The sequence below is a fragment of the Felis catus genome, chromosome B4, assembly GCF_018350175.1.
Source record: "Felis catus isolate Fca126 chromosome B4, F.catus_Fca126_mat1.0, whole genome shotgun sequence".
NCBI classification, from domain to species: domain Eukaryota; kingdom Metazoa; phylum Chordata; class Mammalia; order Carnivora; family Felidae; genus Felis; species Felis catus.
In genome coordinates this window covers 140439646-140455548 of record NC_058374.1, presented here as the reverse complement: position 1 = coordinate 140455548, position 15903 = coordinate 140439646, and positions in this window count along the sequence as shown.

Sequence of the window (15903 nt, the reverse complement as noted above, 5' to 3'; positions counted from 1 at the left end):
CCCGGCGCCCACGAGTCCCGGGAACAGGCCGCCGGCCAGGACTAGCCCACACCCAAGCTCCCAGCAAAGCAAGACGCTCAGCCCCGCTTTCTCTGCGTGCACACCTGCCCGCCCACCCTGTGAGCGCAGGGGAGAGTGGGGGCCGCAGCGGAGAGGCAGGGGGACGTGGGGCCTGTGGGCCCAGGCGTTGGTGGCCAGCCCGGACCTGAGACCCTGTGAGGCCTGGGAGGGTTCTGGGGACACCCCCAGCAGTCTCCCCGGTTTCAGAGCCCACGTTTAGCTACGGCCGGGGCCTCCCCACTCACTTCTGGGGCCAAAGGGACACAATTCAACACCTCCTTCTGCCCAGTCCCAGCGGTGCCGGGGGCCCCAGCGGCTGCTGCAGGCAAAGCCTCTGCCCCTCTGCTCCCGGGAGGGCGGCCGACGGGGACTCCCGTGCGCACAGACCCCTGCTGGCTCCTGTTGGCGGAGTGACGTCTGTGATGCGCTCTAGACCGCCTCCGCTTTGCTCTGGGGACCCACCTTGCTTCCCCCCTGGATCCTGGGCCTCACCCCCCTCTCGGTGCAAGACACCCACCCCCAACATCCTCCAGACTCCGAGTCCGCAGAACCTTTCTGAACTCAGCAGGTGCTCAGGACACATGTGCGGAGTAAATTCTCTAGACGTGTCTGGATCTCCTTCCCAGCAGCGGGCCCATCCGGAGGTCGATGACAGTGTCCCTGACAGACCTGCACCTGCACCCCTGGCCCGTGCACCTGACAGGCTCTCAGGCCCCTGACCCCGACGCACACGCGCGGCCCTGCCCTCTGGCCTGGCGTGTGCACACAGCAGGGGCAAGCACACCCAGCCCTCCCCAGCCCCACAGCGAACCCGGGCGTCCAAATGTGCCCGATGCGTCGCTAAGTGAGGCCGGGGGACAGGTGCTGCCCAGGCCCCAGCTGCCAGCGTGAGTGTCCACACCTCAGCCCGTCCCTGTGCTCAGGTCTAACGCACCGGGGGGGAGGGCCCTCTGACCTGCACGCGGCCTCCCTACACCCCCTTGGATGAAGGGCAAACGGGCTGAACTGGGTGCCAACTTGGGTCACGGGGACCCCCCCCCCAATTTTGGAGACTCACAGACTCACAAAGATGCAAATCAGGGCAACCAGTACAAATGCAAACACTTCCAGACCGAACGGGCAGTGGGCTTGTCCACCACCTCCCAGGGCTCGCGGGGTCCCGTTCCTGCCAGCCCGTGTGGTGCGTCTGAGCGTTTCATTTTCCTGCACTGATCCGGCCAGGCACTGTTCCTTCCCGGCTTGCGGCTGCTCCCCAGCGCTCCGATGGACGGTGACGGGCCACTCGAGGAGAGGACAATCTCTTCATGTTCTCCGAGGGCCTCAACTGAAACCGTTCGCCCTGCTCACCCCCCGTTCAGGACAATGTTTGACTCGGTGGTTTTGTGAGTGGCTCTTTGTAGAGGAGGACAAGGTGGCCTGGCTCAGGGAGGGGGGCAGGGGCCGTAGCCCAGGCAACTTTCGGGGTCCTGACCGGAGTGGGCCTTGCAGGAGCAGAGGGGAGGCAGACCCCTCTCACATTCGCTGGAGCCTCGTGGCTCAGGCACGGTCTGCCTGCGGGCTCTGTTAGCTCAGGGTGAGGGCCACGCCCACCCGGGGCGCTGGGGCCTTTAACCCCTTCGATGCTGAGTTAGGGCAGCACACCCTGGGGCCTTTGCAGGACCACGGGAGCAAGTGGGTCAGGCTGATGAATCCATCTGGGGAGAGAGGCTTCCCGGAGGAGGCGGCACAGGCTGAGGGCCAGCCGGCTGGAGGAGGGCGCCGACAGCTGAGATGCCCGCTCCTCGGGGAAAGGGCTCAGGGGAGTCCTGGAGAAGCTTCTAGGAGGGTCTCTTGCTTCTCATCCGCACATGCATTTTGTTCACCAGGCAGGGGTGGGGGCGGGGGATGTCCACTGGGCGAGGCCCCCAGGGCACAGGGGTGACTGGACGTGACACCCACCGAGGAGGCCCTCCCAGACCGGTGGGTGGGGCGGCTCTAGAGACACGTAACCCGGATCGCGGCCCAGGGAAGGCAGTGAGGCCCGGGCTGGGAAACCCAGAAGCGAACACGAGTCTGGGTCATTTTAATCCCGGAAAAACTGACTCGCTGATGACCATTGTCTTGGGCGTCCATTTTGTCCCCTGGGTAACCTGCCAGAACCCCTTCTCCCTCGAGCACCGGCCACCGGGACAGGGCCCGGGACCTGGGTGCCCTCCTGCCCGCAGCCCAGGAGCCCCCCGCCCCCGCCCCTTCTGCCCGCGAGGCCCGTGGGCCGCCGGTCCTGGGCCTAAGCGCTTGGCCCCTGCCTGGGAGGGGCGGGCTTGGCGGTGGTCCGGCCCATCCATCTCCTTAATGAGACCATTTGTCACGCCAGGGGCCGTGCTGTCCACCTGCCCGACGGAACAGGCCTGTTCCAGCCGGCCGAGAGCCAGCCAGCCCTGGTTGTCGGGGTGCACTGTGCAGGCTGGTCTAGGGGCCTGTAGAAAGGGGTCTGCTCGGGCCCCCGGCTTGCTGTGGACTGGGGGTTCCCGGAGGTGCCCCTCCAGGGTCTGCGGCTCCATTTGCCCAGAAGCGATCGGTGGTCACGCCTCGCTCACGTGAGGGAAGACACGGCCTGCACCTGCCACGTCTGTTCCTGGCTGACCCCAAGGACACCAGCCGACAGTCACCCCGGTCGCCAGTCGCGGAGAGGGGCCCCTTGGAAGGGGACGGGGTTGAGGAGGAAGGCGGTTCTGCTGTACCCCTCCCCGGCTAAGCAACCCTGGGGAAGTCATCCAGCCTCCTGGATTCTCCAGAAGGTTCTGAAGGGCACAGCGAGGCGCCCACCCCACGTCCCGCTGACGTCGCTCTGCCAGCTCCCAGTGGCTGGGGTGCTGAAATGCTGAAATGTCGGCCCGCTCACGGGGCCGTGTCCCTTCGCTGACCTGCGGCCAACTCCGGCCAGGGGCCCGCCCCTGCAGGTGGAGGCCTGGGAACACCCGTGAAGGCTCCGGTCCCCGCACCTCTCCTCCTGGATGCCCAGCTCCAGGCACCTGCCAGGCAATCGCACAGCGAGCGTCCAGCTTGCCCTGGGCCGGCGCCTCGAAGGCACAAGAGGACGTAAAGTGCCAGATGGGGTGGTCGGAGCGGGGGTGGCCCCCAGCCAGGCGGCTGCAGGGCCCTCAGGGGCCGGATGGGAAGACCCTGCGCCCGAATTACCCACCCACCTCCTGCCTCTTGGTGGAGCCATCCTGCCCTCCCTGGGGATGGCCAGGCCACCCTGGGGGTGGAACTCAGCAGAGCAGAGGAAGGGGGACCCAGGATAAAACGAAACAGGGTGTGCAGAGGCCCTGCAGGGAAGCACTGGGTGGATCGGAGGGAGGAGACCCTGTTAGGGTCCCGGCTCAGCTCCACTGTCCCCCATGTCCTGGAATCAAGGGGTCAGGGCATCCCCACGGTGGCCGGGCTTGGCGCGGGGCATCCCAGGCTGGCCCGGGGCTGCTCCTGTCCCGCTCTGCAGACCCAGAGCCTTCCTGGGCACCTGCTGCCCCACGGCAGCCTCACAGGTGCACAGACACATCATGTCCCTTCCCGGTTGCTCTGCTCAGAGACCCCCCACCAAGTAGAGCCACCACACTGAGCAGCCCCCGCCACCATACACACTGAGCACAGTCCCCGGGGGGCTCTGCCCCAGAATCCTCTGGGGCTTGTTCTTCTCGGGGAGACCCACCCTGCTAAGGGCCCATGGGTCCACCTGCATTCCTGTCCCCAGACCTCCTTGTCCCCAGTTCTCCAGTGCCTCCTTTCCTGAGTTTCTGCTCAGACAAGCCTCTGTCCACGGGTTCCTCTCTGTCTTCCTCCCCACTCACTTCTCTTTCCGCGGGTGGACCACCCACTGCCCTGCCCCCTGGAGCACGTCCCTCTGTCAGGACCACAGAGTAGGGACGCCCTGCAGTGACAGCCACACGCCAACCCACCGAACCTCAGAGACCAGCCCTTGTGCCCCCTCCGGCAGCCGGAGGTGTGGGTCTGGACAGCGGCCGGGGTGGTGGGCGGGGGCGGGGTGGATGGGGCAGGGGGTGCTGGGGGGGCTCCCAGGCTTGGGCAGCTCTCTCCTGCCCTCCGGGCCTGCCAGCTCCCGCCCGCGCCTGGACGCGCCTCCTTTGCCTTCTGAGGGCCCTGCGGGGGCCGCTGACCAAATGACCTGGGGGTTGACAGAGCACTTCCCCCATCACCTGGCACTTGCCGTCCCAGGCTGGTGCTCCCTTCCTGGCAGCCAGACCACTGGGGTGTACGTTCTGAACCTCTTTTCTACAAGCCTCAGCGTTAGCCATTCCCAGCACCAAACTGCCCACCGCGGGGTCTGCTAAGCTGACCGTCTCACCCCGCAGCGGCTCTGGGCCCGTAGCTGTTAGCGTCACCGGGTCAAGGGCTGGAGCAGGGCCCCCAGTGTGGGGACCTCCTCAGCGGTGGGGCGCACGGTGCGGCCGGCCGTTCAAATGTTGTAGGGATTATCTCCCGCCTGCCGAGGCCCCCATTCCTGCCACTTTTTATCCATCGAGCCCAAGGTCACGGAGTGACTGGTCCCCGGAGTGTTCTGGGGAAAGCCCAGCTGCTATGAGGGCGGGCAAGACGTTTCCACAGCCTGGGATCAAACTGTGGTCCATCCCTGGCGACCGGCTGGGACCTGGCCCGGCTGCCCCTTCCCGTCTGTGCTGGGACAGGAACGCCGCCCCTGGTGGCCCAGCCTGTGGCCGAGGCTGACCGCCGACAGTCTGCCGGTCCGCTGTCACCCTCCAGGGCCCATCTGGTCAGCGGGGCCAGACTGGGCTGGCGAGGAAGGTGGGGGTGGGGGGGGCCTCCCCCTCCGCCATTCTCCCGGGAGGCCCTGTGGTTTCCGTTTGCTCCCTCGGGTGGTGGGGCTGTCAGAGGTTTCCACTCGCCCTTTCCCACAAGGACAGTCCCCCACCACGCAGGCTGAGGACCCGGAGGGCCCGCCACCCCCCCCCCCCCCGAGGCCAAGACGCACTTGTTACCTGGCTCCCCCTTCCCCTCTTCCAACAGCGTCCATGGGTCATGCTGGCCCAAGGAAGCCCCCTGCCGGCGTCCTGGTCCCAGTGAAGCCTGCATCATGGGAACATCCTCTCTGAGTTTACCCTGCCGTGGACCCATGACCCGGGGACCCTGTCCCAACACGGTGTCCTGGCTTCTGCCCTGCATGTCCTGGGCCCACGGCTCCTTCCACGGGCTGCCCTCTCTTCTGTTGGCAGGTGCAACACGTCCCTACCGGGGTCTGTGACGGCCCAGCCTTGCTGTTGGCCTGGGGCCTGAGACGGAAGGGCTGCCCCTGGGGGTACATGCTGTCGGGTAGGGCAGGCACCTCCGTACCCCGCCAGCCAGGGGGCACTAGCTCTCGGTCTACTGTAATTTTAGGGGGGGCAGTCAAGCAAACCCTTCCTCTGGCAGGGACAGCCCTTCTCCTGCTGGAGGTTTGGGGTAGGTGCCCCGGGGTGACCCCGGGGCACCACGCAATGGCGCTCCAGCCAGGGCCCAGACTCATCCCTGAGTTTCCCTGCATCCGTGAGGTCAGGGCCCCCCTCCCCAGTCCCCAGCGCTGCGGGCAGCTTCTTGGGGCAGCGCCCGGGGGGCGGCGTCCCCTGTGGCCGTGATCCCTCCCCCCCCACCGCCCTGCGGCCTCTCTCACCCCCCTCCCAGGCGCCCTCCGCTGCAGACTGTGATAAGTATTCCAGGCCAACGTTCCCACGTTCCCTTCCCACGGTTCTCTGACCTCCTAATGCAGAATGATGGTGTTTTCTCCTGCTCGGCAGCCTGAGCCCAGAACCCCTCGTTCCCCCGGTCTGCCCCCCGAATCCCAAGTAGCCCCCCGCACGCTTGCACACACAGCCGTCTGTGGGCGGCTGGCAGCTGTGGAGAAGCGATTACCAGGAACTAAGAAGAATAAAGGTGCCGGGCGCCTGCCCAACAGTCCCGGAGGCGCTGGGAGGAGAGGTTCCTGTCCTAAGCCCGGGGCACTTCCCCCATCCACCTGCTCAGACGGCCCCATGTGCCCCGAAGGGCCCAGGCCAGGGCCCCACCGCGTGCTCACCTGGGACTTCCCAGACCAGCAGCGCGGACACGCACGGCCCTCCCCTGTCCCGCGCAGCTCCTGGTGCAGCCGCCTCCCTGGGACGCTGTTTGGCTCCTGCTCCCGTCCCCCCCCCAATCCGTTCCCTTTGTCCCTTCACCCCATTCTCATCGCCCTGGTCTGGCCAGCCCTCGCCCACTGCCCTGCAGCCTCTCAGCCCAAAGTCCCTCGTCCCACAAACATCACTCCAAACTATCACGTGAGCCTCACCCGTGCGATCCCCGGCTAAGTCCCCACGTCCCGCCCCACGGGAGTGCCTCACAGCCACTGATCCCTGGGTGTGCCCCCAGGAGCTGCTCATGCTCAGCCTACGGGACATTGGGCTCAGCTCCCACAGCCACTGGCCCCTGCCCGGTGACCACGCTCGAAACGCAGCGAGGAATCTGGTGGCAAAGACCTTTCCCCGTGGGGTGGGTGGCTGGGCAGCTCTGGGGGGACACAGTCCTGGGGACGTGGCCTCGGAGCTTGGGGGCTGCGGCTGCATGGTGACCCTCCCTCCCACGGCCACCAGGAATTTCCTAGGGGCTCCTTGGACCCGCCCGCCCAGCTCCAGCGCTGGCCCTGCAGCCTTCAGTTGATGACCCGCCAGCCGGTGGCTCGTAAGACCCTGCACTGTGTTTCCTTTGAGAAGGAATTCACGCCCGGGGTCCCAGTCCCGGGGTCTGCTCACCGCCAACCCACCAGGAGTCCAAAGGGGACTGTGCAGTGGGGGGTCGATGGACGGCCTTTCATTTAGTCTCCAAAGCGGGTCCACGGGGGAGGGAAGCCCAAATCGGGGCCCACAGGAACCCCGAGGCCAGGCCCGGTCTGCAGGACGGAGGCTCTTCCTGTCCTCGGGGACACTCGTCTCCTGCCTGCGGCACAGGCAGACACACAGACCGAAGCAGACAGACATATGGACCGAGCCCCGGGTGGACGGGACGGATGCCAGCCTCACGAAAATCAGCGCCTCCGAGCACCTCAGCCGCAGCTAATTGCTTGTCATCGGAACCTCCTTAATGCGTTAGCGTGCTTCCCGAAGAGAAAAATAAACATGTGCCCCACTCCATGGAGCGCGTCCAAGGTAACAACAGGGGAGCAGACGCTCTGCACGGCTGCGGGACGCGGTAGGTCCTGCCCGGGGCGCGGAGGCCCCACGTGGCGTCCCCGCAGCCCTGCTCCAGGCGCCCCGAACGCAGGCAGGCCGGGGAGGAATGCGCCGTGTTCCTGGTCTTGCCCAGTGAGCCCCCAGCCTGTGGAGCTGGAAAGAGGAGAAACGGGCAAGTGCCGTACAATCCCGATTACAGAAGGAGGAGGCAAGACGGATCCAGGTGTCGGAGGTCACGGCCGTGCAGACCCGCGTGGGGGCAACGCCAGGGAGGGCGCAGGGAGCCCTCCGCGCTGAACACAAAGGAACCTGGCCTGACGGTGGTTCACGAAACCTCACAGAGCGACAGTCCTCGACAGGCAGGGCCTTCTGGGATTAGACATGTTGACCGAAAACCGGAAAAGCATCTCGACTGCAGCCCCTCCCTCCCTCCTCTGTCTACGTGGCCTGGTGAACAGCTCAGTCTTGTTTCCTGTTCCTCTGAAATCCCCAACCCGAATGTGAGGCCCCGCACAACTCGCGGAAGACATCACAGGAGGAAGCGTGACTGGCCGCGTGTGGCGATGAGTCTTTAATTTGTTTTCTTAATGTTTATTCATTTTTGAGAGAGAGACACAGAGCGTGAGCGGGGGAGGGGCAGAGAGAGAGGGAGACGCAGAATCGGAAGCGGGCTCCAGGCTCCGAGCTGTCAGCACAGAGCCCGACGCGGGGCCCGAACCCACGGACCGCGAGATCACGGCCTGAGCCCGAGTCTGAGCTCAACCGACTGAGCCCCCCAGGCGCCCGGGTGATGAGTCTTTAGATGGGACACGGACACGGAAAACGCGAGCCTTGCGGGAAAGGTTACCAAGCTGGACTTCACTCAGATGGAAACTCTCTTCTGCCAAAGACCCTGTGACGACCCGTAAGAGACAAGCCGCACGCGGAGGACACGTCTGGGGAACGCATCCCCGACAAGGGCCTCGCGGCCCCAAGTACACGAGGAATCTTGACCTCAGCAATCAGAACGTCACGCGGCTGAAAACCAAGCAAAGGGCCCGAGAAGAGCCTCACCGAGAAGAGGTGCGGAGGGAGAGCACGTGTGAGCAGAGGCCCCGGCGTTTGTGGCTGGGGAGTCCCAAAGCAAAACAGCATGGTGACACGGACGTCCGCGATGGGGGGTCCGGGAGGAGACGCACACGGCCGCACGGGGCCCTCGCTGTGTCCCGACGAATCACACGAAGTGACAGTCCATCTCTGGAGGGGCTGTGGGGACACGGGTGCGCATCGGAGAACTTGGGAGGCGGGGGGGGGGGGCCTGCGGGACCACAGGTGGGAAGGAGCGCCGTCCTCGGGCTCCTGAGGTCGTGTCTGCAGGACGGGGCACGAAGCGTGAGCTGTGGACCGCGGGACGAGCTCACGGAGGCCGGCGAGGCCGCGGCTCCCTGGGGGAGGGGCGGGAGGGGCCGTCCACGCGGTGACGGCCTCGTGTGGACACGTGAAGCGTGAGCTCGTGCTTACCCGAATATTCCTGCGGACAGTCACGTACACAGGTGCATCTGTGCGGCGACCTCCTTGCTCCGCAGGAAACTGGAAGTGGGGAGACCCCAGCGGCAATGTCCTCACCTGCACCTCGATTTCCGCCAGTGCTTCCCACATGGAGGAGCCTGGCTTCTGGGGGAGTGGCTGCTTGCAGGACCAGGGGTGGGGGAAATAATCAGCCTGGAGCATCTTATAGTGAGAAAAAGTAAGGAGGTGGTGAGGAGGAGGGAGGGAGGGGGAGGGGGAGGGGGGTGGAAGGAAGGAAGGAAGGAAGGAAGGAAGGGGAGAGGGAAGGAGGGAAGGAAGGAAGGAAGGAAGGAGGGAGGGAGGAAGGAAGGAAGGGGGGAGGGAAGGAGGGAGGGAGGAAGGAAGAAAGGAAGGAAGGAAAGAAGGGAGGACAGAAGGAGGGAGGGAGGGAGGAAGGAAGCAGGGAGGGAAGGAGGAAGGAAGGGAGGAAGGAAAAGGGGAGGGAAGGAGGGAGGGAGGAAACGCAGTGCTGAGCATATGTTAAAGGGACACAGGAGACGAGGGAACAGACACCCAGTGGCCAAAGCCAGGGCAATGTGACCCCACAACAAAGCCGCAGGGGACCATGACCTCAGTCTGAACGTATATCCATGAATTCATAGCGATGTAAATAAGTGATGAAATAAATAAAAGACACAAGTCTCTGTGCACAACAGTCACAAGTAATTTGTGTGGACACCCGCAGTGTCAGAGAGCTGTGACGGAACCTCCCTGCCCCGTGTCTGTGCACACGGACCCCCTCCAGAGAGGACGGGATGGAAGGGGAAGAGGAGGACGGACCGTCCCCGCCGTGTGACCAGGATGGACACCACGGGGGCCAGTCAGCTGACAACACGCATCCCTGGGGCGGCCCGGCCTCCCTCAGAATAACCACCACCCCAGTGAGAACAGCGCCTGACAAATTCCAGGAGAGGCCGATCCACAGAACACCTGCCCCACCCTCCCCCAAAACTGGGGAGGTCGTGGGGACAAGGATGGCCGGAGAGGCCGTCCCGGCCCCGAGGAGCCGCAGGAGAAGCTGTCCTGGGTGATCGGGGACAGACACCTGGGGCCCCGCCTCACTCACCTCCTGCCCTCGTCCCCCGGCCGGGCCCCACCCCGAGGACTCCCATCCACGGTCCCAGCGACGCCCCAGCTCCACCGCAGTCTGGCTTCACCCGAACCCGCCACACCACCCCTACCACCGCTGCTGGCTCCCCACTCCCCGCCCTCGCCCCTCGCCCCTCACCCCTCACCCCTCACCCCGGACTCCACTGGGGTCTGCTGCTCATCCCGAGTCCTGACAGCGCCCGGCAGGCGAGGGGCGCCCAGCGCTTCGGAGCACCTGGCCGAGCACAGGGCTTGGCGGCCTCCTCGCAGCCCCTCACCGTGGCGGGGACCCCTCCCTCCCCTCTCAGGAGACACGGGGTTCACCCCAGGCGCAAACACAGGCGCTAGGCCGCCGTGTGAATGACGGAAAACCCACGCCTTCCAGGCGCCGAGCAGAAATTGCACCCAGGTGGCCACGTGCTCGCCAGGTCCCTGCGCGCAGGGCGCTGCGTCCTCGCTAATCGTTGCAGCTGCTCAAAATACATGATGGTCCAGGAACGGCGCCAGTTCCCGCCCGCTGTCGGCGGGCACCGCGCAGGCCTGAGCGGCAGGGTCGGATCCCGGCTGCGGGCGTGGGCCAGGGGCTGCACCGGGCAGCGTCCCAGAGAACCAGCAAGTTCCGGGGAGCACCTGTCCTCCACCGAGTGGCCGTTTCTGGTGCACCCGCCCCCCCACGGTCCGGACGGTCCCCGCAACCGCACGAGGCCTCGGAGAACTGGCTCACCTCGACCAACACTCGTGTCCTGCAGGTGGACAGGAGTGGAGGCCAAGGACACAGCGGATCGACATCATCTGCCAACAGGCTCGGCCGCCGGGAACCACTGTGCCTCACCGGAGGCAGCAAGGACACGTCCCCGAGGCAGATCCAGCTGGGGAGGGGCCGCTGTTAGAGCTCAGGCTGATTCCTCCTTCTGTCCCCGTGCCCCTCACTGGGCCTTGGGAGGTGGGGGCACGGCCAGCTGCAAAGCCACCACGCTGAAAACCCTGACCTCCCGGCAGGGTGACGTGTCAGCTGGCCGCTGGGCGCGGCGGGTCAGGGAGCCCGGCCCGGACCAGACGGCCGTCGCGGCCTCGCCTCCACACCATCAGGATGTCAGCGCAGGAGTCCCGAGAGGTCGGCCGCTGATTCCCATCCGAGGAACCAGCTCTTCAGTGCCCCCCACCCCCCAGCCCGGCTTCAGGCTCCCGGCTCCCAGCTCACCCAAGCCCGGGCTCGAAATGTGCTGCTTGTCCCGAGACGGAGCACCATTCGTCTGTAGGTGGCTGGCCCCCTGGGGGCCGTGCTAACTGTCCCTGGGCTCGGCCAGGCCCGGGGTGCTGTGTCTGCTGGCCTAGCTGTGAACCGCTCCCCCAGGGGCCGGACACAGAGCCTGGCGCCCGCTGTGAGCCCGGCGCAGGCTTCTCACCCGAGATGGTCAGCACACATCTCCAGTTTGCAGATGAGGAAACCGAGGCGGCCACGTGCGGCTGGCTGGAATTAGCACGTGGGCTCCGTAGGTCTTCAGCTCTCCGGGGAAGCAGTGTTGCCCTGGGTGTGGAAGGCAGGGGGGGAGGGTCTCTCTCTTCCCGGTGCCTCGTCCCTCCCGACAAGGACCACCATGCACAGACCACCAGCTCGTCCGTTTCCCCTGGGACGGCGTGTGGAGGCTGGAATCGCATACGGCCGGACCTCTGGATCTGGATGATTTTCTAAGGACCTCAAAGTCGGCGAGGACAGGAGATGACTGGCCAGCGAGGCCAGCGTGACGTGGAAGAGAGTGAGGACCAGAAGCCTACGACACAGAGTCACAGACACGACACGGGTCCCTGATGCAGAGGACACGCCCGCCCGGCAGGGAGGACACGTCCAGGGATCCCGGACAGCGGGACCCGTGGTCTCACAGAGGACTCCAGAGCCTCGGCGTTGGCAGACCAAGGGGACCGGGGGCACAGGGACACGGTGTCCCCATGGCAACCACCGTGGACTCCTCCTGGCCACCACGCCCTGTCCACGACTTGGCTCTGTCCCCAGGTCAGGGGCACGGTTCCAGAAATTGGATCATACCGTTCCCAGCAGCCCGACAGCACTGGACTTGGGTTCAATCTTACAACGAAGGGTAGAAAAGAAAAGTTATCTTCACGCACACCTGACTCTGAGGGCTGAGCTCTGTACCCGGGAGAAAGATCACGTGCACGTGTGCGTGTGTGCGTGCGTGCGTGCGTGCGCACATGTGGGTTCCCGGGGGACAGAAGAGGAGAGAATAACCTGCAGGCAGTGGCCCAGAGGTCGGAGCCCCCAGGGAAAGCCCCCCACTCCCCACCCCGGGCCCTGTTTGCTCCCCTTCCAGACCCCTTCCGGGCGGAGCCCCATTTAGCGCTCACAGGCCCCCTTGCTCGTTTGCAAGGTCCAGTGTGTTCAGTGTAGACCGCTAAAGATTCCAAGGAGCTTGCGGAGTTGACTTCTTCCCACGTTCAGCGTCAGGGCCTGGCTCTCCTCCCCGGGCATCAGGCCAGGGGTTTCCCCCCCAACTCCAAACCCGGCCTGGGACCACGTTCTGCAAAAGGGCACCTCCACCTCGGTGTGGTCTCCGTTCGCTGCTTCCTCAGGCCCGTGAGATTACATTCACCCGGGTGTCCTGGGATGGAATGAGGGCCACAGGCCTCAGGGACACCCCCCAGGTCACTAACCCCCTGGGTGACCGCCAGCTCCTGGGGACTGATGTATGGGTCGCCCAGAACCCACAGGCGTCCTGTTCAAAGACAGAGAACTACGGGCGGTGGGGGGGAGCAGGAGCCCTAGGACGAGTCTGCCGCCCAGGAAGGGTGGGGCGGGGACCCACTGAGGCCCGGGGGGCCTTGGCAGGTGACCTACACTGGGCAGTGGGGACTTCCCCACCCGTGCCTCAGTTTCCCTTAGCTGACAGGGTCAGCCCCGAGCTGAGGGACAGTTCTAAGTTCCTCCACCGTGTCCGAAAGTCCCCTTGAACCTACACCTGCCTACTCCGCACAGCCCCACCCACCCGGTGGCTCAAGACAAGGAATGAGCCCTTGGTCCCCTCCGCCCCCTCCCTGCTCAGGATGCAGTTTCCTTCTCCCGAGTCAGGAAGCAGTGACCTCCTCCCACCCGGCCCACCTGGAGCTGGCGTTACCCACACGCACTCACGCACACGCGCACGGTCCCCGCTCCTCCTCCCGGTCACCCTGGAGGAAGGCGGAGCCTCCTGACTCTCCCAGGCGTCTGGCCGCCGCTCGGCCCCTCCCCGCCACCTGCTCTGTCTCGGGGCGCTGACCCACTGGTGCTCCTCTGTTCCCGGTGTCCCTGTCCCACGTCTGGACCCTCGGACGGGGCCCAGCCTGCTGAGCTCTCCACGTGGGCTTTGGATCACGGTGCCCATGGCCTTAGGAGCGCTGCGATCACCAGCGGGTTTGAGAGCCACACTGTCCCCGAGTCCTCAGACTCCATCTTCAGACGCAGCGCCCACGGAGGGCGGCTCCAAGAAGTGTCTCTTCCCACCTGAGGGTGAGCACCGGTGTCTCAGAGACCCCACCCCAGCCAGCAGACAAGACCCGAGGGAGCCCGCGGGAACCCCAGCGGGAAGGGCGGCCCTGCCCTCCGTGAGTGGGGGCCGCCGTCCCGTCTGCCGCGCTGATGGCAACAGCGTCCCTTCCATCTGTGTCTGGGCCGGGAGGCCAGGCCAGCGGCCTGCCCCTGGGGCCTTCTGCACCCCTTAGGAGGTCACTGAGGCCACAGACCCCAAAGGCGGAGCGAGGCTCTGAACCTCTCGCAGGCCTCAGTCTGCAGGCAGGGGTGGCGTGTGGCTTCCTGTCCACTGGCCTGAGCTCTGGGGCCACCTGCCCCCCTCGGGCCCGAGGCAGCCCTCCCCATCCCCCATCGGGCCCAGTGCCCGGGAAGGCTGTTAAGCACAGCTAATTTACTCCAGCCATTTAGGGCGTTAAATGGACCTCAGGGCAGGGGTGACAGAGATGAACCCCCTCCCCCTGGAGGCGGCCTCTGGGTGGGGACCTCCCCCCCCCAGAAGCTTTCTATAAATGGTTCACCTTCAGCTCTTCCTGGGAGGCCAGGCCTCCGCTGGCAATGACGGAAAATCCATACCTGGCACTTTTATTCTGAGAGGAAGCATCTCCTGTGCTTGTAAATGATTAGCAGAGACCTGCTCCGGCTGTAAGGAAGGAGCTAGATGGCCCAGGCCACTCTGCCCCTGGGCCCGATGGGTAGTCTCCATGACAATGACACCAGCTTCCCAGGGGTGAGAGACCACCCCCTCCCCCGCCAGGCAGACCTTGCCACAGCCCCCCCCCCCTCCTCAGGACTCAGGCGCCCAGTCACCTGTGGCCCCGCCTCCAGGAGCCTCTGGTGGGAGGGATGGGGCATTTCGAGGGCCAGCCTTACCCAGAGGGCCAGCCTTACCCCGTGTGGGGTCCTGGGACTGCGAGGCAGGGGTCGCCCATCTGACGTGTTTCCCCGACCCAAGTGCCCACTGCATCGATGGTCAGAATGCCGTGACCGCTGCCCCGTCGGCCTTCCACACGAGCCCTGACCAAGCCCACCAGACCGGGAAGCAGAGGGTAAACTGAGGAAAGGAAAACCCCAGAAGTTCTGGCGACGACTGCTGTTTTAGGGACACGGTGTGATTTGTGATCAGAGAACCGCTTCTGCCTCCAGGGACAAGGCCTGTCCTCTAAGCACCTTGGCGGGAACTGCCCTGCCCGCCCCTCCCCGCTGTCCTTCTGTACCCTGGCCTTTCCTCTCCACTGTCTGCCATTCCCAGGGCCCATCTGCGAGCAGGTTCCCTCCAGGAGCGTTCCGTGCAGCAGCCCTCGCTGGCCCGGCACACCCCGGTCACCGTCACCACGTTGGGACCCCTGCCCTCACTGGCCCAGTACACCCTGGTCACTGTCACCGTGCTGGGACCCTTGCTGGCCCAGCACACCCCGGTTACCATGCTGGGCCTCCCGGTACTTCCTGCCTCGATCCCGTGCCTGGACCCCTCCGTGGATGCGGGAGAAAGGAAGCAAGGCAGGAGAGTGCTCCGGACCTGGGGTCCTTTTTCAGGGGGGCGGGTGGGGCAGACACACTTGACCCCTCCAGTTCAGAAGTGCAGGGTGGCTCAGCGTGTGGCCAGGGCTCCGGGCCTCGGTGTTAGTCCTCTCACGCCACAGAGAAAGTAGCAGAGTGCAGGCGGAGTCCTGGAGGCCAAGGCCAAGATGAAAGGCAGGTCTGGGGTGAGCAGGGCCTTCCCCGGGCCGGCCGCCTCCCCTCTCTGCCCACGTGGCCGAGACGGAGCCCTAGGCTCTCGCTCTGCCTACGGGGACCCAGTCTTGCAGGACCAGGGCCACCCCATCCACGACCTCATCTCACCTCAGTGAGCTCCTGAAGGTCCTGCCTCCACACGGCCACCCTGGGGTCAGGGTTTCCGTGTGCAGACTGGGGGGAGGGGACACAATTCAGGCTGGAGGCCGGACAGAGGCGGTGACGGGAAGCAGGGTCCCCGAAGGAGGGGCGCCGGGACCCAAGGCCAGGAGACACTAGGGAGCCCTGCGTGTCAAGCCGTGGGGCCAGCACCAAACTCACGCTGACAGTCACACACCTGCCCCTTCCCAACACCACACACGCCCCGCCAGGTTGATTTCACTGGTTGGTTTTTTATCTGAAATAATTTCAAGCTTACAGAAGATCTGCACAGACAGCAGGAACGGGGGGGCAGCGGACCCCCTCCCAGGGAGGGGTGGGTGGTCTTCCACCCACGTGCAGGCACCCTCTCCCCCCCGCGGCCCCCCCACTCTTTGTCTCCTGAACCAGGTGGAAGTCAGTGGCCCCACTGACCTTACAATGTCTGGTGAGCATTTCCTTAGGTCAGGACCTCTTTCCAAACCCAGGGCACAAGGAGGGACCTGGGGACGTCCCACGAGGACACGGAACCCTTTTCTGATCTGCAGCGGCCCCTCCGTGGAAGGACATCATCACCAGAAGGGGCCTGGAAGGCCCTGGCCCCTTGTACGCACCCCCTCCCCGTGC